This window comes from Marmota marmota, unplaced genomic scaffold (genome assembly GCF_001458135.2).
Source record: "Marmota marmota marmota unplaced genomic scaffold, marMar, whole genome shotgun sequence".
Classification (NCBI taxonomy): domain Eukaryota; kingdom Metazoa; phylum Chordata; class Mammalia; order Rodentia; family Sciuridae; genus Marmota; species Marmota marmota.
The window spans coordinates 10,233,966-10,261,288 of NW_026000019.1; the positions used below are offsets into that span (position 1 = coordinate 10,233,966).

The window sequence follows — 27,323 nt, forward strand, 5'->3', positions numbered from 1 at the left end:
AAAAAAAAAAAAAAAAAAAAAAAAAAAAAAAAGAAAGAAAGAAAGAAAGAAAAAGAAAGAAAGAAAGAAAAGAAAGCAAAGCTATTTCAAACGATAGTCTCAGTGGCACTATATTTAAGGCGGGGAAAGTATATAGAACTAAAAACCACATGAAAGTATGGAAGGGCCAGAAATATCATGATGGGAACTATGATGAAATAATATACAATTCTTTAAACTAACAAGTTTATGGGTTGCAAACCTGTGGAGATGTTCATATAAAACAATGTAAAATGGAGAGTCACAATGGAAAGCTAAAATTAATTTATGTATTTACACTGAAATGTTGAACAAAATGTTATAAGAATATGTCACAACCTGAAAGATTGGAATCTTTATGGATTCTAGCCTGTATCACTTTTTTATTTCTTTGTTTTTTATTCTAATTTGTTATATTTGATAGCAGAATGCATTACAATTCATATTGCACATAGACAGCACAATTTTTCATATCTCTGGTTGTATATAAAGTATACTCACACCATTCCTGTCTTCATACATGTACTTAGGGTAATGATGTCCATCTCATTCCACCATCTTTTTTACCCCCAAGCCCCCTCCATTCCCCTCCCAACCCTTTGCCATATCTAGAGTTCGTCTAATCCTTCCATACTCCCCCTCCCATAGCCTGTCTCACTTTAAATGAACCTCTGGACCCTGTTGCTAGATTTCTTTAGCAAGGTCGTTTTCTCAGTCTGGTAACCTCTATTTCATGCTTCCTCCCCTCTCCAAACTTCTAAGTCCCCTCGTAACAGAACCCCAGGAGCTGTCTGGGACTCTCCCTCTGCCTGCTCACATCTGGCAGCACCATACCTGACTTCCATAAGGTCTTTTGGATCTTTGAATTTGCCATAGTCTTGAGGTCTTAATTCTTCTATGCATTTTCTGCTGCAGGGAAAGCCTTGCATCAAGTTGGTGAAAACTTAAGTGTCATATTTATAGGCTTCCACTATTATCCTCACTCTTGGGGAACCTGCATTTCCCCTTCATAGCACTTCACACACTCTTTAATTATCTATGTATTTGCATGATTATGGTTCCACTGTGTCTCTTTCCCCTGCATAGATGGTGAGTTCCAGGAGGAATGTGATGGTAAGTTTTATGAGTTAGTTTGATTGGGCTATGGGGTGCCCAGATACTTGGTCCAACATTATTTGGCATGCTTCTATGAAGGTGGTTTGAATAAGGTGAACTCTTTGTTTTCTTTTTCTTTTTTTGAGATGAACATTTGAATTGGTAGACTAAGGAAAGCAGATGCCTCCCTAACATGCCAGGCCTCATCCAAGCAGCAGAAGGCATAAATAGAACAAAAAGGCTGACCATCCTACAGATAAGAGAGAATTCTTGCCTGATTGCCTTTGAACTGGCACAGTGGCTTTTCTCCTGCCTTTGGACTCAAACTGAAATAATGGCTCTTTCTGGGTCTTGAGCCTGCTGGCCTTCAGTGACCACACCACTGACTCTCCTGGGGTTTCCACAGCTGACTCACCCAGCAGACCTTGGAACTCACCCACGTTTACAAAAATTGCATGAAACAATTACTTAAAATATAGCTCTTTCTATAAATATATACATCCTTTTGGTTCTGTTTCTCTAGAGAACTCTGACTAATATAAGTAATATCTGGACTGTTCACAATAATACACCTTACCTACCATCCGTGCAGTGCTGGTCAAGCTGGTTGTTTCATAAAACTTCACTGAATGTATATATGAATGTATATGTGTATGCATGGGCAGACAGATGAATAAAGTGATGTGAATATAATTTAATATTCATTAAATTTTAATTTTTCCACAAAACACTATGTGGCATATGCAGACTATTGAATACATGTGTTCACTTGAGTAGTATTTTTCAAAGCATTTTCATATTACAGCAGTGTTTTTTATTATTATTCTTCTTAGATCCCTTTGACGGTAGACATCATTCCAACTTCATATTTGAGGAAATGGAAGTTCAGAGAAATGAACAGATTTGCCAGTGCTCCTATCGTGAGCCAAATGGCAAAGGCTGAAATTGAGACCTGATAAATTCAGACCAAGGATGTGGATCTTCTGCTTCTGTAGGACACTGTGTCCACTGCAGGGTGTTGGAGAACATGGAGGGCTGGAAGGCACAGAGACATCATCCTGACGGGTCTCTCTGCAGTTCGGGAATGGTAGGAGGTGACAGTGGTCTGGTCTGGGGAAAGGTCCTGTGAGATTGGAATGATGAGGTCATGAGCAGTGGGCAATGAGCCTTAGACATGGCTCTCAGGTCCCTCTTTCACATGCAATCCACAGTTGTCATGGCCACATTTTCAGTGAAGTTCTGGTGCTCGTGTAGGAGTCATATCAATCTCTTAATTATAACTCACAGGTGGCTCCATAAACACCCAATTTAGATGTAGGACAATGGAATGGGTTGAACCCAAAGGTGTGGTTGGAGAAGTCAAAGGACAGAGAAAGGTCCAGGAGAGCCAGTAGATATATTCCCATAATGTCTGTCACTCTGGCAAAGCCATGACCTTGTTACCCTATTATTTGTCCTATTTGAACATTCACAAAAGACACAAGCTCAAAGAGCAGAGCTGTGATAGGGGAGGAAGGATGATATAAAACCACCCGTAACCAAGGGAAGGCCTGATTCTCAGCTTGGATGCAGAGAACTCCTCCCGGGGCCCTGAGCGCCTAGCGCACCTTTTCATCATTCGACTTTCACATCCTGTTGAAGCCTTCATTTTCTTTTCAGCCCCTGTCTGCAGCAGCTTTCTATAAAGAGCTTGATGACAGCTCAGTCTGCTGGGAAAACCACAACCTCCCTTTCCTCCTCAGAATCATCTTTGGACTGTGACACTCAGCACCCTTAATGAGGTGGGGTTTGCAAGGCCAGCAGTGCAGGGGCTGGTTACCTCCGTCCTGACAGCTTCTGAAAGTCCAGCAGCTGCCTCCAAGCCCAATGCTGAGATTCACTGGACAACGACAACCCGATAACCAGGAGCTGAACGCTCGTTGGCCTCTCATGATTTTTGCATTATTAAATTACTAAATTTTTATATTATACTTTCACAGTGCTAAAATCATAACAGTTACTTGAGGGACACAGTATAAGAAGATTAAAACAAATCCAATAATGAAAATAGCTACTCTTTTTACGCTTTGTCTAAGTTACATTTTTCATTTCTCAATAATCTATTTTCCTAATAAGGAAAATGAGTTTCAAGAGACACTTACCCAGCAGGGCAGGGAGGTGGAAGTTGGGAATTAAGAGTCTCTTGGCACTGAGGTTATTGGTTGGCTGTGTGGCCTTAGGTGAGTCTCTTTATCTCTCTGGGATTTAGTTTCATTTCTGGAGATAGGAAAAGAGCAAGTTAGACTTGAATATGGAATAGATCCTCTCTTGCTCTAAGGGTTCTCATGTTGAGTTTCATTGCTTTTCTTCGTCAATGATTATTCTTGTTCTTGTTTGGGTTTTTTTGTTTCTTACTTCCCTTAACTCTCTCATCATCCAATTCTCAAGTTGTCACCTTTCAGAGAGCTTTTCCCTGGCTAGGCTAGTCCTGTGTAAACTCCTGCCCGCTGTCCTCCACTTGTGGTCATAGCTGATGGTTTCCTTTTCTTTTTTAGCTCATTTTTTTTCCCTTTCCTTTCTAAACTTTTGTAATTAACACGTATTAATTGTACGTATTAATGCAGAACGGTCCGCCATCCCAACACGTTCCTACAGCATGCACTGATCAAATCAGGGTCATTCATATCTTTTCTTCATGTTTGGAACCTTCAAGCTCCTCTTTTCTAGGTCCTCATAAAATGTATAATAGGTCATCGTTAACCGTAGCCACTCCACTGGGCTGCGTTGCACCACAACATAGTCTTTCTATCTAACTGTGTCATCCAACCTCTCTTTATCCCTCCCCGCCCTCCACTAGTAGTGCCTAGTAAGCACTACTCTACATCCAGGTCAACTTTTTTTTAGCTCTTACATATGAGAAAGAAAATAACAAAGCAGGAGACATCACAATACCTGATTTCAGGACCTACTACGGAGCCATAGTAACCGAAACAGCACAGTGCTGGTGTAAAACCACACACATGGGCCAATGGGATGGCATAGAGAGCCCCAAATAAGCCACACATCTATAGCCAACGGATTCTTGACAAAGGCACCATAAACCTACACTGGAGAAAGGACAGCCTCTTCAACAAATGGTGCTATAAAACTGACAAGACTGAAACTTGACCCGTATCTCCCACACTGTACAAAAGTCAACCAAAATGGGTCAAGGACCTACATGTAGGCCATACTACTTTTTAATTGACTGATGCTTTTTAACACATGTCCCCAAAAACATAGGAGACAAAAGCCAGAATAAGCAAATGATATTATACCGAACAAAGAAGCTTCCTCACAGCAAGGGAAACTATCAACAGTGAAAGGCAACCTACAGAATGAGAGAAAATATTTACCAACTATTCATCTAACAAGGGATTAATATCCAAAATACATAAAGAACTCAAAACCTCTAACAATGAAACAGCAAGTTCTCCCATTAAAAATTGATTTGATTTTCTTCATGAACTTTTTTCTTTCTTTTTCACTCTATTGCTTCCAAAAAAATGCCAGCTCTATGAGCCCAGGGATGTTGTCTGTGCCATTCATACCTGATCACCCGTGCGGGAGCTCCTTTATCATGCTCCTTACAAAGCCTAAATACCTAGCGTTATTGCCACAAACTGGCCCCACTTTCCCCCGAGGAACAAAGTCAATAATCAATAAACATTTATTGATTGAATTGCTGAAAAAATCCAATTGTTTACAAGTACTTTGGATTCTACCACAGAAAATTCTGGAACTCTGTGGTTCAATATGGTAGTCAATGGTCACATATGACTATTTAAATTTAAATTAATTGAAAGTAAAAATATAGGACCTCAGCCTCTCTACCACTTTTCAAGTACGCAAGAGCCATTCGTGGCTCCTGGCTTGCCTAACATAGAGTGAAAAACAGAACGTTTCCATCCCTGCAGAGAGTTCTATTGGAGAGTGCTGGTCTACCTTCTGACCCTTCTTCTCCATCTCACTGTAATTGCTCACCTGGATTCTTGCAGTACCCTCTTCATGAGCCTGACAGTGGTTTGTTTCACAAGTTATTTTTCCACATGGCTTTCTTCACTTATTTATGCCAGCTACCGTGTTAGGCACAGAGGACCAACTGGGGCCTGAGTCAGATCTGGTCCTGATGCAATGAACTTACAGGCCAGTGATGATGTGTGCATGCCACCCCTGAGCTGAAGAGCAAGTTGGATCCTCTTCCCCAAAGTCCCTCAGTGTCCCAGATCCCTGTGCTGTGCTTGGGGGATTCAGCAGAGCCCACTTTGCTGTGTCTGGAGGGATTTAGCTGAAATGAGGGTGGTAGGCATGCAGTGCAGGGTGGGGCATATGTGTTGGGTGCACTGTGTGGGAGTGGGGTGTGTGTGTGTGTGTGTGTGGTGGGGTGTGGGGATGTGGACTGTGTGGGCAGTTGCACTTGTGCCTTTTGGCCCTTGAGTTGGGTCTCACGGTGCTCGGCCCCATCTCTTTCTGGCAGCTTCTGACTGGCACTCCATCCTCTCACTTTATGCTCTTCCCTGATCTCTGCCTACCCAGTCATACCTCAGTGCTTTTGCACAGGACCAACCCTCAGTGAGATTTTCTTTCTCAATTGTTTAACCTATGAACGCTCACTTCAAATTTCACTCTCTATGAATCCTTCCCAGCCATCCAGAGATGTCAGGGGCTCTTTCTCTCTATGTGTCTGTGGGTATCTGTACTAAGCTCAGTACATCGCTGTGTTTACTCTAATGAGCCCCCTCCAGCAGACCAGATTTCCTCCAGGGAACTCTGTATCCATCATTTGATCCCCAGTGCAGGAGATGTAATAGGTCCCTAATCAATGATTTTGGACAAATGATGAATGAACCATGAAGAGATGGATAAAGTGAGTGAATAAATGTACAGATGTAAAAGTGTCCGAGCCATCTGCATCTCCCCAGGGAGTCTGCCTTGGTGCCAGACTCAACACAGAGGAAAAAGACCGTCATTGTCTGTTACTCTTATCAAAGAGAAAATCTTGGTTTCCATCTTAACATTTTTATTTCCTATCGTCAATGTTCCCTTCACCCTATTTTCACAGAGAACACACCTTTTAGACGCACCCACAAACTTTCCTTTGTGGCTGGCCACAATTCTAGAGAGATCATTCACTTCATTTCCGAATACAGAGACCTAAGGTGCTCTTGCTTCTGATTGGGGAAGTGACTCTCTGATATCAAAATGCTCACCAGCCCCTCCTAACTTTTACATAAGAATCTGAATCAAAACTGTTTTATAAGAAGTACACAACGTTTTCATTAAACGATACCAATCGGAAGCAATCTTAACGTTTCTTAATTTTCCCCAGCTTGTAAAAAAACAAGCAAACTAAAGAGGAAACTGTGGCATTGTTAGACAGAGGTTCTCTCCAAGGTGCCCTTCCATTCAGCCACCCAGATTGTTGTTTTATAGTTCTGCAGAGGAAAGAAAGGGGAAGTCCCTGGCATCCCTTAACAAGCCAGTTCAGGAAGCCAGACATTGACTAACACATTCAACTAGTCTGTGTGCTTTCTGAGATTCAAATAGGTTATCCTGATCTTTCACGGTATGTTTAAATAAGCAGATTAATTAACTCCCTTCCCTGTTCTTCCAGGTGACTCTGAGGTACATCTTCAGAGAAGGGACCTGGGAATATTTACCAAAAGTAGACAATTCCCCTTCTTATTGCTCTCCCTTGAACTTGAAGCTCTGAGCCTGTCACTAGAGGTTGGGGGGACAAAGAGGGTTAGAACACACCTAGAATCACCACTCCCTAGGATGACTAATGTTAACTTTGCTAGTGTCAATCATGCAAGGACAATATGCCATCATCATGACACCCTGGTTGCTAAAATCTTTTACTAGTCACTTATTCAGTGATTAAGATGCTAAGTCAAATCTACCTCTTGTTAAGTCTGTGTGTGTGTGTGTGTGTGTGTGTGTTAAAACTTCTGGTTCTCAGTAGATATTAAACCACCACAGAGCAGGTGTGTCTGTGAAAACTAAAGGCTTGTCAGAGGCTCTGGACTACCCAGCTATGACTTTTCTAGAAATGAGGGAATCTTCTTCAGACTGAGAAATGGTTGCTGACTCTTAAGTACTAAAAAACAAGTGATCTTAATATGAGGCAAGTAGGTTTTCGAGGAAACAGTGTTGTGTGAATCTGGTGTTTCCATGATCTTGGCTTAGCTAAGGTGGCATGATATCCAGCCTCAAGTCTACATGCAGGCTTAATGAGGACACTGGACATCTTTTGTCCATCTTAGGGAAGACTTTTTAAAAATAAAATCAAGTTAAGTTTCAACCCATGAAACGTAACCACACTTAAGCGAGAACTGCTTGATCATTAAGCTGGTCTGTGTGGCTTTCCTAAAAACAACAGGGAATCTGTCAAGTATTGTCTGAGGGACAATTTGTGGAGGAGAGAAAAGAAAGTAAGATCCACACGTAGTCTATGCTCTGCAAGAGGCCACAGTCTAGGTGGGGAGATAATTCACTCACAAAATTATGGTTAATATAGCGTGAGACAGTGTCCACAAGGGCTGAGTGAAAGTCAAACACTCAAAGAGGAGGGAAGATCCCCATGGTCTCTCCATGTTGAGCCTTGAGGTATGGAAAAGGTTTGGGATGAGGGGAGAAGGAGAAGGAGGAAGAGAGGAAGAAGGGAAGAGGGGGAAGTAGAGAAGGAGGAGGGAGAGAAAGAGGGGGCACTTCAAGAAGGGCTACTATACATTTTAAAATTGAGTTTGAAGACAAATGTTATGTGATTCTACTTGTATCAGGTACCTAGACCCAGAGAATAGAATGGTGGTTTCCAGGGGTTGAGGAGAGGGAGGAAAGGGGAGATATTCTTCAATTTCAGTTTGGGAATATGAAATCATTCCAGAGATGGGAGATGGTAATGGTTGCAAAACAATGTGAAGGTACTTAAGGCCACTGAAATGCACTCAGAACAATGGTTAAAATGATGAAGCTCATGAATATTTAAAAGAAAAAAGCTTAGGGGAGACAACCATCTGTCCCTAGAAGAGACAGGATGGATTCATACTGAAGGCTTTTGATCTTTTTCTTCTATGACTTCATATTAACTACATGTACAACCCATGTGACAGCAGATGTGAAATGATTAAATATAATCCACTTCTGGGGTGCTGCACATCAGGAGGGTATTTAGTGGCTGTAGTTAGCTCCCCAACAACTCTCCTCCTTCGTAACACATAAAATCCACTTTCACTGTAGAAGCCAGTTAGGTTCTCAGTTTCTTGAAGGTAAAGAATAGACTTGTGACCTATTCTGGCCCATGGTATTTAAGGGTAAATCTCCTAGGGAGCATATTCTTCAAAAACTTTTCCTCCTATTTAAGAGAGAAAGAGAGATAATTCCACTAAGATGCACCCTCTCCTTGCCTTCCTTTCGATATTGCTGTGAAATGACATAATGTCCAGCTAAAGATGGCTGGGGTGCCATTTTGCATCCACAGGCAAGAGCTAAAGAATTATAGAAAGTCAATAGGGAGTCCTAATAATCTCATTACTGTATTTAACCACCATCAAAAATTAGACCCTTCATTGTTTAAACCACTTTTATTGTTGCATTCTGTCTGCTTGTAGATCCTACCAATAGAATATGACATTACCAAGTAGCCCTGTGGCACATTGTGGTGACTCCATATTCAGCTGGAGTTCACTCTTTCCTCCAAAAAACCACCATGTTTATTGATTTTTTTCCCTTAATTTCATGGCAGGCAAGTGAAAGAATGCATAGAACATGGCACCAGGACAAAAAGAACATCAAGCACTGGGTTTGGAAAGATACCGTACCATCAGGAGGCAAGTGGGTGGTGAACAGAGTGAATAGCCAGTGTTTTGGTGTTTTGCCTTGTCTTGGAAAGAATCAAAGTCCTTAAAACTGTGAAAAGTCATATATAAAGGAATGCTGAATAAAAGCACTTAGGACAAAGACTAAGGACTCTGAAGATGATAAGGTCCAAAAGCAAGCAAAAGCAGTAATAGTCCAGTGAACACCAAAGGGAGGCTAACAATACAAGCTAAGAAGAGAATCAGGAGGTTCCAGAAAAAGAAAAACCCAACATCTACACCAGGCTACTGTCTTTTCTCAACCCAGCTTTATAGATTTTCTCAGCCATGCTTTTTACTTTTCTTATAAAGACCTAAGCTAAAGTTCCCCTGGACATACTGGTATAGATTCTTATGGTCTGTGTGGATCTGCTTTGATTCTTGAAATAAAGATTCTGGTGTTCTTCATGGAGAAATGCAGTTGGGACAAATCTGTTGTATCCTTCACATCTCTTTCAATGGCTGAAACTATAAATGTATTTTTTTTCCCAAATCATGAAATAAAAAAAGATTCTGGTGTTCTTGTATCAGAAGATAGAAAAATTATCAGGTTAGACATCTTTCTAGGGCTATTACAATTCAGATGTTTACTAAGCACTTTTATCAGCTAGTTATATGCTAGCCGCCTGTAAAGGTGATTAAAGAGGCACAAACAAGGAAGGGAAGACAGCTCCATCTGTCCATTAAAGATGCTGGCAGCCCTAAGAGAGAGGTCCAGGCATGGGCCAATCTGTCACATCCCAGCTATGCATGTTCTATGGCACTTTAAAAAAATTTATTGGTGCATACTAATTATGCATAAAAGTGACATTCTTTGTGACATATTCATACTTTCAGATAAAATAATTTGATCAACTTCCCAAGTACCTCCCCTTTCCCTCCCTTTTTCCACAACCCTGATCCTTTCCTCTACTTCACCATTCTCCCTTCTGTTTTCATGAGGTGTCTTTTTTACTTTTTTTCTCTCTGGCTTCCACATATGAGATAAAACATTTGTCCCTGACTTCCTGAGTCTAACTTATTTCATCTAATATAATGCTCTCTAGTTTCATCTATTTTCCTGCAAATGACATAATTTTCTTCTTCTTTATGGCTGAGTAAAACTTCATTGTGTATATAGACCACGTTTTCTTTATCCACTCATCTGTTAGTGGACGTCTGGACTGGCTCCATAACTTGGCTATTGTGAGTTTCACTGCTGTAAACATGGGTATGCAAGCATCTCTATCATATGCTGACTTTAATTTGAGGCGGGCGGTAAATACCAGGGAACCGGATCACCATTCCTAGTCTTTTGAAGAATGTCCTGACTGACTTCCATAATGGTTATATTCATTTTCATTCCTATCAACATTATATAAGAGTTCTATTTCCCCCATACCTTACCAGCATTAATTGTTTCTTGTATTTTCTAATTGCTGCGTTATAATTATACATAATAGTGGAATTCATTGTGCCATATCTGTATATGCACATAACATACTTTCATCAGTCTTATTCTCCCAATACCTCCTTGTTCACTTCCCTCCCCATCCTTCTGATCCTCTTGCTCTACTCCACTGGAGTCCCTTCTATTATTATTAATTAATCACTCTTTATTTCATAGTGCATTATATTTGTACTTAATAATGGAATCCATTCTGGCATTTTCATTCTGGACATAGCATAATTTGGTTGATTTCATTCCTCAGGATTTCCCCATGCTTTCTTCTCTTCCTTCCTTCTCGATCCCCTTTCTCTACTTTATTGTTCTCCCTTCTATTTTATTTATTTATTATTTATTTATTTATTTTTGCATTAAAATTCTTAATACACCACCCCCTTCTATTTTAATGAGATTTTATTTCTTGTTTTTTTTTCTCTCCAGTTTCCACATATGAGAGAAAATATTTGACCCTTGACTTTTTGAGTCAACCTTATTTCACTTGATGTAATGCTCTCCAGTTTTATTCATTTTACTGAAAGTGACATTATTTCATTCTTCTCTGTGACTGAGTAAAACTCCATTGTGTATATTTTCTTAATCTATTCATCTGTGCATGGACACCTAAGTTGCTTCCATAACTTGGTTATTGCCAATTGCATTGCTGTTAACCAATGTCTGCATATATCACTATATTATTTAGTTCTTTGGGGTAAATATCAAGGAGTGAGAAACCTGGGTTACATGGTGGCTCCATTCCTAGTCTTTTGAGGAACCTCTGTGATGATTTCCATAGTGGTTTTACTAATTTGCTGTTCTACCAACACTGTAAAAGGGTATTTTCCCCCCTGCATCCTTACCAGAATTTCTTGGTATTGATAATCGCCATTCTAACTGGAGTGAGACAGATCTTGATATAATTTTGATTAGTATATCCCTGATTGCTGAAGATGTTGAAGATTTTTTCATATATTTGTTGGTCATTCGTACTTCTTCTTTTGAGAAATTTGTGTTTAGTTCATTTCCCCATTTATTGGTTGTTATTTATTGCAGTTCTTGCATGTTTTTAGTTCATTATATATTCTGCATATTAACCTTCTGTCAGAAGAGTGTATGGTAAAGATTTTCGCCCATTCTGTGGGCTCTTCCTGCACGCTATTGTTTCCTTTACTGTGTAGAAACTTTAAAATTTGATGCCATCCTACTCGTTAATTTTTGGTACTGTTCCTGAGTTTTAGGGATCCTTCGGAGGAAGTCATTGCCTACACCTGCACGATGCAGGGCTGCCCCGTGTTTTCTTCTAACAGTTGCAGTTCTAGTCTAACTCCTAGGTCTGCGATCCAATTTGGATTGACTTTTATGTAGAGGGACAGACAGGGATCTAGTTTCACTCTTCTACATAAGTACATCCACATTTCCCAGCAACATTTGTTAGAAAGGCTGTCTTTTCTCCAATGTATGTTTTTGGCACCTTTGTCAAGAACCAGATGACTGTATCTGTGTGGGTTTGTCTCTGTGTCTTCTATTCTGTATCACTGGCCTATGTGTCTGTTTTTAGGCCAGTACCATGCAGTTTTTGTTACTATGGATTTGTGGTGTGATTGAAATGTGGTAACGTGATACCTCCAGCATTGATTGCTCTTTTAGCTCAGAATTGCTTTGGCTTCTCAGGATCTCTTATTCTTCCACATGAATTTTAGGATTGCTTTTATACTTCTGTGAAGAATGTTGGTATTTCGATGGAGATTGCATTAAATCTGTAGATCACTTTTGGTAATATGGCCATTTTAACAATATTGATCCTGCCTATCCAAGAACATGGGAGGGCTCTCCATCTTCTGGTGTCTTCTATTTTTTTTTTTTTTTTTCAGTGCTTTGCTGTTTTCATTGTACAGCTCTTTTACCTCTGGTTAGATTTATCCCTTGGGTTTTTAAATATTTTGTTTTATTGTTCGTTTTTGAGGCTAAGTGGAATTGTCTTCCGATTTTTTTTTTTCTCAAACAATTCAACTGGTGCATAGAAAGCTACTGATTTTTATATGTTAATTGTGTATCTTGATAACGTTACTGAATTTGTTTCTCAGCTCTAGAAGTCTTCTGGTGGAGCTTTTGGGATTTTCTAAGTATAGATAGGTTTCCCTATTTGTATCCTTTTTATTTTCTTATTTTATCTAATTGCTCTGGCTAAAACTTCAAGTACTATATTGAATAGGAGTGGTAAAAGCAGATACCTCTGTCTTGTTCCTGATTTCAGAGAAAATATTTTCGGTTTTCCCCGTTCAGTATGATATTGGCTTTGAGTTTGTCATATATAAACTTTATGATGGTGATTTTTTTCAGGACTTTTATAACGAATGGGTGCTGAATTTTGTTGAACACTTTCTGAATCTATTGAAATGATCATGTGATTTTTATCGTTGGCTCGTTTTATGTGATTGAGTTGAATATGTTGAGTTACTATTGAATCCTGAAAAGGAGACCAACTTGATCACTGTGTACAGGTTTGTAATGTGTTTCTGAATTCTGTGTTCTCATATTTTATTAAGGATTTTTGCATCTATGTACATCAGTGATATTGGTCTGTAATTTTCTTTCCTTAATGTGTCTTTATCTGGTTTGGGTATCAGGGTGATACTGGCTTCATAGAATGAGTTTGAAGGTATTTCCTCCCTTTCTGTTTCATGAAATAATTTGAGAAGCATTGGCATTAGTTCTTTTTAAAAGTCTGGTAGAATTCAGCCATGGATCCTAGAGTTTTCTTTGTTGGACAGTTTTTTTTTTTTTTTTAATTTCTGCCTCAATCCCATTGCTTGATATTGGTCTTCTTAGGTTTTCTATATCCTCTTGGTTCAATTTTGGTAGGTTGTATGTGCCTAGAAATCTGTCAATTTTTTCTAGATTTCCCATTTATTGGAATATAAGTTTTAAAAACAATCCCTAATGAAATCTTGATTTCAGCAATGTTTGTTGGGACATCTTTTTTACCTCTAATTTTATTAATTCAGGTCTTCTCTCTTTCTTTTGATTAGTTTGGCTAAGAATTTACCAATAATATTTATCTTTTCAAAGAACCAACTCTTTATTTCATTGATTCTTTGTATTTTTTATTCACTATTTTACTAATTTTTGTTCTGATCATCATTATTTGATTCTTTCTGTTGGCTTTAGAATTGGTTTGTTGTTTTTCTAAGGCCTTGAAATGACCATTAAGTTATTTATTTGGAAATTTTTCTGAATTTTTAAGTAGCACTCAAGCTATGAACTTTCCTCTTAGAATTGTCTTTGTAGTATCCAGAGGTTCTAGTAGGTTATATTTCTATTTTCATTTGATTCTAAGAATTTTAAAATTTCTCACCTGATTTATTCAATGACTCACCTGTGACACTTTTAACAGGACCTAAGGTACCACAGGATACACCTTTCCCATACGAAGGGAGTTCCTTGACCTGAGGCAGCTAGATTTAGACACTTCTACAGAAAAAAAAAGAGAGAGAGAGAGAGAGAGATTCTATGAAGCCAGTATCACCCTGATACCCAAACCAGATAAAGACACATTAAGGAAAGAAAATTACAGACCAATATCACTGATGTACTATGGCCTACCTGTTTCCTCTTGTACACATGCTGGTTCTTTTAAAAAAGGAACCTCAAGTTCCCTGGCAGGAAGTGATCCTAATGGCTTTGCAAACGCTCCTAGGAAAAATTTGAGTCATGAATGAATGCATACAAATATAGTCATAAATCTGAAGCCCATGTGAAATGTGGCTGATCCCAAGCCTTCCCATAAGGCTCAACTTCCACATTAAGGTTAAACATGGAATTTGCAACTCCAGTTATATCATCTGATTTTGATCAAGGGCAGAGGATATTCTCTCAGCCTTCAAAGAATGTGATATTATTCCCCAGATAGCACACAAACACTCCATGATTTGTGGAGTCCCAATGGAGCTGTGTTTTGCCTCTGGTGAAAATGAATTTCCATGGAAAATGTGACACAAACACTACTTCTTGGGTCTCAACTGAATCAGATTGTACATCAGAGTTTTCTGGTTAAAATTTTACTTTGGGGAAGTGAATCTCAAAGACCTGATGAGGACCCTGATGGTTTTCTAGGACTTTCCTGAGGCCCCAATGACCTGTTCTGTTAATTCAAGTTGTTAAAAGGGAGTCAGTCATGTAAATCAGGGAAAGAATGTGAATTCAGATCTGGGTTTGAATTCGTAACCTGCTACTTCCTTACTCTGTGATATTAGACAAATCATTTTTTCTGGGGACCTAACTTACAGGGTTGATGTGAGATCCTATGTTCTGTATAAGTACCGAATGCTAACCGATTGCACCACTGGAGCATCCAAGAGATCCTATATTCTGTACATAAGATAATAAAAGGATTATGTGAAAGATAATAGACAAGAATAGGGATCTTAATCCAGTTTCAAACTTCACTAATAATTTCAACAAAATGAGCAATCTCAAGGCTGGGGTGAAGCAGGAGTAATATAGCTCCCAAAGTCCTATCAAGCCTCACCAAGATATCCTCTTGCCCAGATGAACACAGGTCTTCAAGCCACGTATGTGGTCACATTACCTCACGGAAAAGAGCCATCATGAAATATCTTCATATCATGCTCAGATAGAGAACTTAATCATAGAACCCATCTCAGTATACCAATAGATTCTAGATTTGTTATAAATGAGCAAGCTAGGCCAACCAGGTACTTCTTTCTAAGAGAATTCCATAGATAAGAACCCCGGGCTAACAAATATCATTAGTGCGTTTACCTGGAAGTCTGCATGGTCACATGAAGACTGGTTTGTGTTCTTTCTCATGGATTCTCCCTTAATATGGAGAGAAAATTTATTATAGATATAGGGTATTGACAACATTTGAGCAGCCATCTTAAATGTTAACCACCATCTTATGAGATAAGTTTCACTTTCCTGTACTTCCTCTTACCTGAATTTCCCCCACCCCCATTAGTGACCTACCCCATGGTACCATAACCCTAAGTCAATCCCAGAAGGACACGACCCCTTTGCTCTGGAAAGCCCCATGGCACCATCACCTAAGCCAATCCCATGCTATTCCCACCCGCCTAGCTCTGATGCATGCACTCCCAAGCCTATCCCATAGCAACACAGCTACACCGCCAAGCCCCTGCCCCACAAAAGCTGAACCCCTGAACATCTCGGGGCCTCTCTCCACTCTACAGAGGGATGGCCTTTATTTGTCAGCTTTGATCTTGTCTGGTCTCCATCCTTCATTTCTAGCTCACCGGTCTCTCGCTTTCTCACTTTCCTTTCAATAGACCTGTTGCTAAACATTTCCTCCTCCAAACTTAACCCAGACTAAGAGTTAACATGTATAGATTTTAGCACATTATTGAGAATAGTCATGAGAAAAGGATTCTGTTTACATTTTCATTTCTGCTTGACTTCCCAGATCTTGTAAATCTAGCCTGCCTGTCTCCTGACACCATCCATCTAGCGCTCAGTTTCCCAACTGTGTGTGACTCTTATTTCTACCTTTTCTTCTTTTGGTCTTGCATTCAAATACTACTAATCCAACCTGGCCCTGCTTAGCTTTGGAGACCAGATGAGATCAGGCAAGTTCAGGGTGGTAAGCCAACAGACTATCCTCTCATTCTATTCCATTGCTCTACCCATCTCTGAGGGCCGACAAAGTGTCACTTTCTCTTGGAAAACTTCCAAGCCTACATAGGTCCTCACTGATTTCACCGCTTTCTACCCTTTATGATCCATAGTCTAACACCGAACACAGAGTGTCTTCTGAAGCAGTTTCTTACTTTTACATGCATGACACTCTTGTTCTCTAAAAGGATTGTAAGCTCCCTTAGAACTCAGAACTCCAGCTAACTTCATTGGACTCGTTCACATCTGGAAGCATCCCTTGATCCACTCCCCCAACAGATGTGGTCCCCTGATGCTGGACCCCTTAGCTTCTCACTTACCATACTGTGATGAGATCATAACGCCTGCTTTAATTATTGTCTTTCTTCCTGGGCAGCAAACTCTGCAAAAACAGGGTCGTGTCTCTCTTGCTCACTCTTACTGCCTGACTCAGCACCTGACAAATAGAGATAATTAATAAATATTTGTTAAAGAAATAGGTTTTCTGGTGGTAAAAGGAGGTGGAGCAAGGAAACTCATTAATTTATATGATGAACACATGGAGAATCTGCTCTGGGTACTCAGAATGCAAAGATGAATAAGTCATGATTTCTGTCATCTGGTCTCTGGTCTGAAAATGTTTGAGGAAATTTCTTTTGCATTAACAGTTGAGCCTCCAGATATGTACAAACAGTTGTGTGGAAAAAATCAAAACCAAATCCTATTAATTAATACCAGTGATTTACTGGCAGAAAAAGAAAACAATGAGGGGGATGCAGACCTGGAAGGGTGTGGGTCCTCTCAGGAAGACTTCCTCCCTGGTGCCCTGCCGCAGTCTGGCTGGGCACAAAATCACGAGCCACTCAAGCAGGAACAAAGTTTATTTTTTGAAACTGCCGCCAATGTCCGGTACCGCCCGGGAAGATTTTTTTCACCCACGCGGCCTCCTCCCGGACCGCAGAGAGAGCTCCTCCCCCGGAACTCCCTCCTACTGTACTTCCCCAACCAATGGGAACTCTCCAGGAGTCCCGTAGCCGGCCTAGGTGAACAGCAGGAGTCCAATATCCATATGAATGCAAATCTTAACATAATCATATCATCTCAATGGCTAGCTGGCGTCACCTTTCGACCAAAAATGCCATGCATCATATACTTGGCTCTTAGCAGTGCCCCTTCTTTCTCCCCAGATGGCCACCAGACAGGACTTACCACTGTCTCCAATTCACGTAAAAACAAATCCTTAAGTTTGAGTTTAAACTTAGTAGCTAGTATATCCTTCTCTTGCCCCTCGTCTCTCTTTCCTTACCCTACATTTGTGTAGATATAGGCTGGGACATGTCTCTGGAAGCTTTTTTTTAATGATGCCATTGAAATAACCTTCCAACCTATTGGTCACAGATTTTGGCCACCAGCCAACAAATTCAAAGGTAGGCGCTAATAACTATAATGTTCAATTAAGATAATAACATATTTAATTTTATTCATCTTAATTTCACCCCCGTAACAAAAACCATCTTTATTGTCATTGTTTTTCCTAAGTCAATAAATTTCTCATGGGTTTCCTACAAGTTGACTCCATTCCCCAATTTTCCAAGAAATAAGGGAAATAAGGGATATGGTGTCATTAGCCAGATCTTATGGACACCAGAACGAAGCTCTGGTTGACCAGTCTCTCAACTCCTCGTTGGAGAAGGAGCTGAGATTATGGGATGGGGTTATGGATGGATTGGCTGATGATATTTTCTCAAGCCAGATGAGTAACTCCCTCCTACCTCCTTCCCTCCCTTTCTCCCTCACTTCCTGTCTTTGCTTTGTCCCTCCCGTATTTTCCTTATTCGTTGTGTGCCAAATAATTGTTTCATCGACACCAGCATCACCAGCTGCCTTCAGCCATGCATCAAAAAGACTGATTCTGTCAGAACAACCTGCTGGCTGCTTCTTTATTCCCAATTAAATTGTTCCTCCCACAAACGCTCCTCTCTCTTTCTTCCCTCCTGGGAGGTAACCTCCAAGGCCACTGCTGTTCTCTTCAAAGCCTTTCTCCATGCCTCGCCCTCCTTGGTGGCCATATGTTAGTTACTATCCCTCTGCCCTCCCACTAAACTGGAGCTCTTTGAAGGCAGGATCTGCATCTCATTTGCTGCAGCACTCCCAGGGCCTTGGAAGGTGGATGTTGAGTGGGTGTTTGAATTTAATGAACACATCGAAACAATGTTGAGTCTATGAGCAAACACTTAGTGTCAGGGAGGTACAAAAAGAAGCAGGTTCACTGAGTCAGCGTTGGGCCATCCATCTGTGATGGAGGTACTAATGGCAAGTGCTCCTCTGGGCTGCAACATCCGACCCTGTGAAGTCAGGGTCACGGAGATTCAGTAAGAGGAAAGGACAAAAGAAATTTCAACAGAACCTATGGAGTCTCTGGAAACCACTGGACAGCCTTAATTTAAAGAAAAACTTGGGGCGAATAAAGCAAAAGAACACCTTCAACTGGTTTCAATGAAGCCAATGTAACCCCTCCCTACGTAGCAGAAGTCAGCCCATTTTTCCCTCTTTTTGCACCATTTAAAGCTCTGACCAATGATCCCAGATGGTTCTAGTCTCTCAAATGGATTTTAGTGCCATCTTTAAAGCATTCATTAGGATTGAACATGAAGGCAAAGAGAATCACGATTACTTGAGAAGCTTCAGCTACTTCCTCCCTCATCCTGTCTCAGGAGATCTGTAGCCCAGAAATCCACTTGGAGACCTTGCTTATGGGGTGTCCTGAGGAATGTAGACACTGTGAAACCAGAACCTCAGAGTGTCTTGTGCACAGCCTCTCCCTGATGTGCCCACGAGTCAGGAGTAGCTGGACCTCTAAAAGTGACAGATCAACCGTTGATCAAGGCTGACACGGATTGAAGTAAAATCTGCCTTGTAGTGTAAATTCAACCCTGCAATTCCTAAAGCCACTCAGCCTGGCCTGCTTCCTGACTGTACAGTCTAAACTAGACAGGGTGGAACGAATCCAATTATTTTATTTTATTAGTGGCTCTCTGTGCACAGTCCTAGCCTCAGGCACCTGGCCCTCTAAGACAGCCCATTAACTCATCCTTGGATGCAGACATTTGACCAATGGATAAGCAGTTGGCACAAGCGCATTAAGTCCCTCCGAGGAAGGGTGCAGTCATATTATTTGACACAAATCATCATGACTTAAACACAGAAACAGGATAGAAAAAGTTTAGTGGCTGTGGTTTGCTTTCTCTCTGATGCCCTCAATTTCTCATCAGAGGCTTCAAGTGGATTTGCAGCTATTTGGCCTTGGAGTTTCCAGAATTCTGTCCTAGAAAGATAAGTGTTTTTTAAGAAGGAATACAAACTGCTATCCTTAATGAATCTCTTACCTTGTGCCAGGAGATGTACCAAAGCCTTTTCCACAAGTCACCTGGGTATTAGTCTGCCGGGGCTGCCATAACAAAATACCACAGAATGGTGGCTTAAACAATCAGAGTGTGTTTTCTTACAGTTTTGGACACTAGAAGTCCCAGATCAAGGTGTAGGTAAACTCAGTTTCTGGTGAGGCCTCTTCCTGGCTGACAGAGACCTGATTTCTTGCTGTGTCCTCACATGGCCTTTCTTCCATGCACACCATGGGGGCAGGGGGGACGAGTGTCATGTCTGCTTTCTTCCAAGGATACCAGTCCTGTTGAGTGAAGGCTTCCCCTTCTCCCTCTTGATCCTAACTCCAAATACAGTCACATGGCAGGACAGAGCAACAGCATAAGGGGATACATTCAGCTCGTGATATCCTCATCGAGGCTTCATGACCAGCTGGCTGAGTCAAGGGCATCCTCTCTATTTGATCTGTGGATAAACAGAGTCGAGTATCTTGCTGAAAGTCTCACTACCAATAGGTAAGCTGTGGGTGTGGCTTCTTTCCATAGAAGAGAAGTGGAGAGATGGAGGATTCTTTTAAATAAATGTGGGGCTGCTCCCAGCGAGGTCAGAAGGGAACTGGCAGGTGGAAACTAGAGTGGGGCACCGAGCCCTCGGCTGTTCAGTTCGGTTAAACGTGTCACAAAATCGTGTGACGGGTGTGTCCCAGGGCGCTGGGTTCCGGGAGAAGAAGGCAAGAAGATGTGGGCCTGTCGTCCAGGAGCTAGCCATCTCAGCCACAGGGAAGGACGGCTTCTTTTCCAGAGAGAGAAAACTGCCAAAGAGGAAAATATCCCCTTGGTTCCCTTCCTTCTCTGGGAGACACTTTTGGGTCTCTGTTTGATGTCTCTGTCCTCAGAGGCCACCTCCAATCTAACAGTGACAGCATACCCAGGGTCTTCATCAAGGTGACCCTTCTTTCCTTGTCCCCCATCCCACTATCCAGAATTGTCCTGATCTGCTTCCATCAGAATATCTTGGGTCCAAGTCCTATTCCCCCAAGGCAGATCTCTCAGCTAGGAAAGGAAAGGTTCACTGGTTGCTTCTCCTGGGTAATATATTGATATTTCATTAGTGGTCTCAGGAGACTGGTGACTTGTGGCACAAGTTTTAGGTGCCACAAAGGGCAAAGTGGTGGGAACTTCCTGACGGCAGGTGGGTTTATCAACAAACCCACAGTGAGTGAGACGGCACCAATCCCGGGCTTTTCACAGATAAGGCTGTTCCTGCTTGGACCCAGAGCTGGGCCCAAGGGTGTGTCCCGGCCCTGTCAGTGCTTCACTCTTCGCCCTTAGACTGGACCTTCCAAAATGTGAAAGACCCTGTGCTTCTGGTCACCTGCTCCTCTAGGAGCAGCCATCAACCAGCCTCTCTGCAGAGGTAGGGCATCAATCCTCTGCTCCCTCGTCCCTTGCACAGGATGTTCCCAAGCACGTGGTGCTCCATGACTCCAAGTTTCCCCCGTCTCAGTCACTCACAACTGAAGCTGGCATAATGACACACCGTGATCGGCTGTCTCCCTTCCCCTCTGTCACTCTCTCACTGCTGAATAGTGTTTCCTGTACTTTACAAATCAGCTACTTGCATCCAGATCCTTTTCTCTAGGTCATCTTCTAGAGTATTCAAACTAACACACGGTGACAGTTAGAAAAGGGGACGGAGCAGGGCAGCTGGATGGGGACCAGCCAGGCTTTCTCATCAGCCGTGCCTGGTGGGCAGCTCCCTGTGGGCAGCCTCACCAGCACCACCCTTCCCTCCTCCGCCAGGCCTCTGAGAGGGGGGAGCCCACCCAGAGCTGGTCAACCTGTGGGGACATCAGGAATGCACAGCCCCAGCTCACCGTGACTCTAACCCCTCTGGGTGGAATCTTTCCTGGAGTTGACTCTTCTAGGGCACAGGGTCCCTGGGAACTCACCTGTTTCCAAGGCTGTACGGGATTTGAGGTCAGCAATGCCCCATTTGGATTTTTTTGAGCTAAGTAACTACTTTATTTCTCTGGGCCTTATTTTCCTCATATGTAAAAAGGGGGTAATATTAGCTGCTATAAAATACAGTTGCAAAAGTGATAATAATAACTAATGAGATTCTCAGAGGATCACATATAGTCGATGGAGCTCAGCAGCCCTGTGGGGGTGTATCCCAAGGCCTGGGTTCAAATCTCTAGAAACCAGATGAGTCTTGGAGTTCAGCATCTGGGTTTAGTGAAGGCAACTGAGTGCATATAATATATATATTACAGAACTACCTTCAAGGTCTTGGGCAATCCCATAAATTCAAACATAAATTTTCTTTACTAAAAAAATAGTGTGTATGTATATGTATGTATGTATGTGTATGTATGTATGTATGTATGTATGTGTATGTATGTATGTATGTATGTATATGTGTATATATATATATATATATATATATATATATATATATATATATATCACTATATAGGTGAAGGCTGCAGAAAGTTTCAATTTGGAGTTGCAGATAAAGGACTGTGGCTCAGAGAAGTTGAGCAATTGCTCAAGGTCACACACAGGGATTTGAACCCTGGACGCTGGCTAGAACCCCCGTTCTAACCACTACCTCCAGCAGACCATCCCTCTCACCTGGATGAGTGATGCCCCTGAAGGACTTGAACCTGATCCATAGAGTAAGTGAGAGCTGCTTCTTGTTCATACACAGATCACTCCTTCCAGAAATAAAATTAAAAATGAGATCACAAATTGCCACAAAATATTCACCTATTTCTTGAGAATGTGAGGAATAATTTAGATATGTTCATCTCACTGATCCCCATAAGAGCCCTATGAGATAGGTTTCGTTAGTATCCCCCCTTTGCATAGATGAAGACAAGTACTTTACCCAAGGTCACCCATACGAGAGAGGCAAAGCAGAGGATCTAATTCAGGTCTGCAGAACACTGTGCCGCTTCCACATTGCCCTGCCTCCAAAGGGCACTATGAGCTGCTGACCATCATTGTGTGGCTTGCCTAAGGTCACAGCTGAGCCAGTGTCTAGAGCACCAAGTGCCTGGGCCTTGTGACCTTAGAAGGCTTTGCAACGATTAACTTCCACTTTTGGACAGCTCTGCAAGTTCAATATCGTTTCTTTTTGCTGCCCACTCTTGCCACTCTGAGAAAAGAACAGTATCTCCTGTTCAAGGGAAGATGAAACAGAATTGATCAGAAAGAAAATGTTATCTTACTCCAGTCCTATCCACAGTGTCCTACTGTTCTATATTTAGATAAACGCTCTGCACAGCTAAAGAGGCAATAAAGCAAGCTAAGAAGTACTAGGCGCATGCCAGGAAACCATAAAGAGCTGCGAGTTCTCGTTCTTTCCCAGAGAATGACTTTAAAAAGCAAGAGACAATGGGAACAGGCCGTCTCAGCAAGCAAATGGAGCTTTCAGGAGTGGGGCAATTCAGGATTGGGTGGAAATTGAAGGAGGATGGGGATAACGGGGCTCTCTCTCTCTCTCTCTCTCTCTCTCTCTCTCTCGGTCCTGGGGATTGAACTCTGGGCTTCCTGCATGCTAAGTAAGTGTTCTATCACTGAGCTACCACTCCCCAGGCCCTGTCTTCTCTCTTCATGGAAATGTGACTGTGTTATAATTTGGATCTGGAGTGTCCCTCAAAGGTTCAAGTGTTGAAGTCCTGATCCCCACTATTGAGAGGTAGTGGAAACTTCGGGAAATAGAAAGGAGTAGCACACTGGGTGCATGTCCTGAAAGGATTTATCTTGTCCTAAGCCTCTTATTTCTTTATCTACTTCTGAATCACCATGAGGTAAACAGGTTAGTTCCACCATGCAATCTCCACCATGATGTTCTGTCTCAACACAGACCCCAGAAATGACAGAGCCAAGCAGCCATCAATTGAAATCTCTGAAATTATGAGCCAAATGAAATCTTCCCTTCTTTAAGTTGTTTATCTCAGGTATTTTGTCACAGTAACAGAAAACTGACTAACATAGCTTCTTAAGGGTGGAACCTATACAAATCTCAGTGTGGATGACTTGTGAAGTCAGGGAAGAACACAGATAAGGAAGGCATGGGCTGACCTGAGGCATCATCTCAACGCCCAATGTATCAAATCTGAACCACAGATCAGATTTGAACCTTGGTGCTTCAACAAGATGAAGATGAGAGTGAGAGACGACTGAAGTCCATTCATTCCATTTGTAGGTTTGAGGGATAGATGAGCAACCAAGTCCAAGTTCCCCAGTCCTCTCAAGAACCTGTATTCTGGGTTCTCTCAGAACATGGTAATTCCTGTGCTGTTCATAGTAATATGTGTCTTGATTGTGAATCATCTTCCTATACAGTTATTTGTACACATGTATTATCTCCTCTTAAATCATAAAGTCCTTGAGGGCAGAGATCAGTCCTTCTCTAGTAGCTGGAATAATTTCCAGTAGATTGAAATGTTTAAATGAACCTAAGCTATTCAAAGGCTTTTGCAGTCATACAGTCTGCAGATTGAGATTTAAAAAAAAAAGTAGTTTACTTTTCCAATCCTTTGAAGCATCAGCTCTCTGAATTTTATCTAGTCTCTTTAATCTCCACACTCACTCAAACAGATCCTTGCCTGAGTGCACAGGTCTCACTATACCTTCAAATACAGTCCATAATAACCAACCTCTTCCCTGGAGATAGAGGCTTGTCCGGTACTTGGCCTTGCCTTGCAAATTATCATCAGCAACAGATTTTACCAAATGCTTTGTCCTCTTTCCACAGGTCTCCATCTTCCCAGCCTTTGATATCAGGATGTCTGCCATCCACCATCCAACTGCTAAGCCAGTGCAATATATTTAGTTTTTTATTACATTAACCCCACATCAAAATCCCAATTTATAAATTTACCAGGGTGATTAACACTACCTGCTATAATAAATGAACTTAATATGAAATGTTTATTTCTTCCTTATGAAGTAGTCCAAGGCAGGTGTTCCTGGGTGATGGGCAGCTGTCTTCCCAGGGGTGAATTAGGAACCCCAGGATCCATATCTCTTGTGGTTCCACTATCTCGAAGGACTTTTTTGTCTTCTACATCCAGCTAACAAAAGGGAAAAGATAGAATGGAGAAGACATGTTCTCTTCTAAAATCCTACCTCTCTGCCAGGCACAGTGGCTCATGCCTGTAATTGCAGGCACTGGGGAGGCTGAGGCAAGAGAATCGCCAGTTCAGAGCCAGCCTCAGCAATTTAACGAGATCCTAACCAACTTAGTGAGACCCTGCCTTAAAATAAAAAAAATATAAAGAACCAGGGATGTACCTCAGTGACAAAGTGCCTCTGGATTCAATCCCTGGTGTCTCACATAAATAAATAAATGTAAAATCCTTACCAGAGAAGAAAACCACCACACTCATGTTCTATTGTCTCCATGTCACATGTTCATACATAAATGCAAGGAAAGGTTGACAGCTATTTCTGTCACTAAAGTCTAACAAAAATCACAAATTAGGACACATTATGCATCTTTGCTTTGCAAATTGTGTACATTAATTATCTCCTATGTACAACAAAAAATGAAAAATGAAAAAATATAAACATGTATATCAATCTCAGAGCCTTGATGACTATAAATAATATACAATACTGTCCTGTACATGTATGTATTGGGGCTCAGAGGATTAATAATTTACCCTAAGTCCTGCCTAATACGTAGTAGCTCACGTAAGCCCTCTTTACCCTGTACCATGTAGCAAGAGATAAATCGATGTGTTTTGAGACTGGTGAGAGCAATTTTTTTTTTCATCATGAGACCTAATTAATTTAGGAGACAATTAAACATGACATGTATACTGACATAAAACATTCAGATTGATGTCAAACACACACACACTCTCTCTCTTTCTCTCTCATCATTCAGAGTGAAGTTGGCTGTCACACTGTGGGGACCCTATACAAGGGCCCACATGGTGAGGAACCAAGGCCTCCTGCCACAGGAGTGAGCTTCCTTGGAAGTGGATCTTCCAGTCCCATTCAAGCTTGAAGACAATGACAGTCCCAGCCAATGTCCTCATCCTAGCCTCATAAGCATCTTAGTACCTGGCTAAGATGCTCCCAAATCTCTCAACTGCAGAAACAGCAGGGAATAAATGTTTAAGCAGCTGAATTTGGGGATAATTTGTGACCCTACAACAGATATCTAATCTGTCCACGCCCTCATCGCTGCATATCTACCTGAGGATAGGAGAAGAGAAGCGAGATAAGAGCTAAACTGCTTTGCCCACTAGCATATCAAGATTGGCTTCAAGATCAGCCTGTATGAAACCTTTTCTAACAAGTTCTGACCAGTGCCTCATACTTGCGAGGCAAGCGCTCTGCCACTGAGCCACAATCCCAGGCCCCAGGACTAATTTTTCTTTCCTCCTAAAGGCTCTTGGGCACATGTTAATATATTTCTCTGCACCATGCATACTAGGAAGAGACAACATGTACTATGAAAAGATGGTGGGCAAAGTGTCAGGAGACCTGGCTCTCCTCATCGCTTACCCTGTTCACTTGCTACTAAAACTTCATCACTCAGTGCCCTAATTTCTCCATCATCTGAGAATATGTTAATGATAACTAGTAAGTAACATCATGAGAATCACAATAAAGAGTTGAGCACACTTAGTGAATAGAGTGCAGCAGAACTATAATTTAGGGATTATACCTTATACTGTCTTATAATGCTCCCAAATCATTTCATACACAGGTTTTCTCCCTTTCTAGTCAATCACCTCCATGAGGTGCACTGTGCAATTTTTCTTGGTATCTGTCCCAACATTGAGTCCTTTCAGACAAATAATACACATACAATCATTGTTTAAAAAGTATTTATCCAAGTTGTTGAATTGTCTTCATTCTTAAGTAAACTGCACAAACTACATATGCCTCCTTCACAGCGTGACAAGTGTCCCTGCATTCACATTGATAACATGCTTCTAGAGTCTAGGTAAGGAGAGCTGTATAGTTGGCTATGTGTTCCTTTAGGGCAGGGGTCATGTCTCATTAATCCTTGTATTCCCAGCACTTACTATAGTATCTAAGCACACAGAGGGGGTCCAGTTGTTATGGACCACAGTATGTCCCTTGGTCCCAAATTCATAAGTTGATGCCCTAACATCCAAATGTGACTGAATTTGGAGACGGGGCCTGTAGGGAGGTAATTAGGGTTAAATAAGGTCATAAAGGTGGGGCCCTGAGTGAATAAGGCTGGTGTCCTTATAAGAAGAGGGAGAAACTCCAGGACATGCCACACAGAGAAAAGGCCGTGTGGGAGCACAGCCAGGAGTTGAACATGCACAGAGCGCAAAGAGCTGTGAACTCAGTCAGCTGGCACCTTGACCTCGAACTTCCAGAACTGTGAGAAAATAAACTTCTGTTCTTTAAGCCATTCAACCTATAGAAATATTTTTATGGCTGCCTAATTAAAATACTAGTAATGCCTTAAGATAAATTAATAAATAAATGATGTAAACTTTAACAAAATGCTTTTTGTTTTTTTGTTTTGTTTTGTTTTTTAATTTTTATTGTTGGTTGTTCAAAACATTACATAGTTCTTGATATATCATATTTCACACTTTGATTCAAGTGGGTTATGAGCTCCCATTTTTACCCCATATACAGATTGCAGAATCACATCAGTTACACATCCATTGATTTACATATTGCCATACTAGTGTCTGTTGTGTTCTGCTGTCTTTCCTATCCTCTACTATCCCCCCTCCCCTCCCCTCCCCTCCCCTCCTCTCTCTCTGCCCCCTCTACTGACATTCATTTGTCCCCCTTGTATTATTTTTCCCTTTCCCCTCACCTCCTCTTGTATGCAATTTTGTATAACCCTGAGGGTCTCTTTCCATTTCCATGCAATTTCCCTTC

General features: G+C 41.4%; 1 long non-coding RNA gene across 1 annotated transcript in view; it reads right to left on the reverse strand.

The window, feature by feature from the left end:
* The window catches only part of LOC125618642, a 29,660-nt gene extending 12,815 nt beyond the window's left edge, over nucleotides 1-16,845 (reverse strand). Inside the window, exons 1-5 of the long non-coding RNA XR_007349959.1 lie at nucleotides 16,383-16,845; nucleotides 15,193-15,249; nucleotides 14,014-14,103; nucleotides 13,787-13,881; nucleotides 3,255-3,369 (exon numbers count right to left, since the gene is read on the reverse strand). This is a non-coding gene — a long non-coding RNA (uncharacterized LOC125618642). The remainder of the gene's footprint in view (nucleotides 1-3,254; nucleotides 3,370-13,786; nucleotides 13,882-14,013; nucleotides 14,104-15,192; nucleotides 15,250-16,382) is intronic.
* Between the last annotated feature and the right edge of the window lie 10,478 nt (nucleotides 16,846-27,323).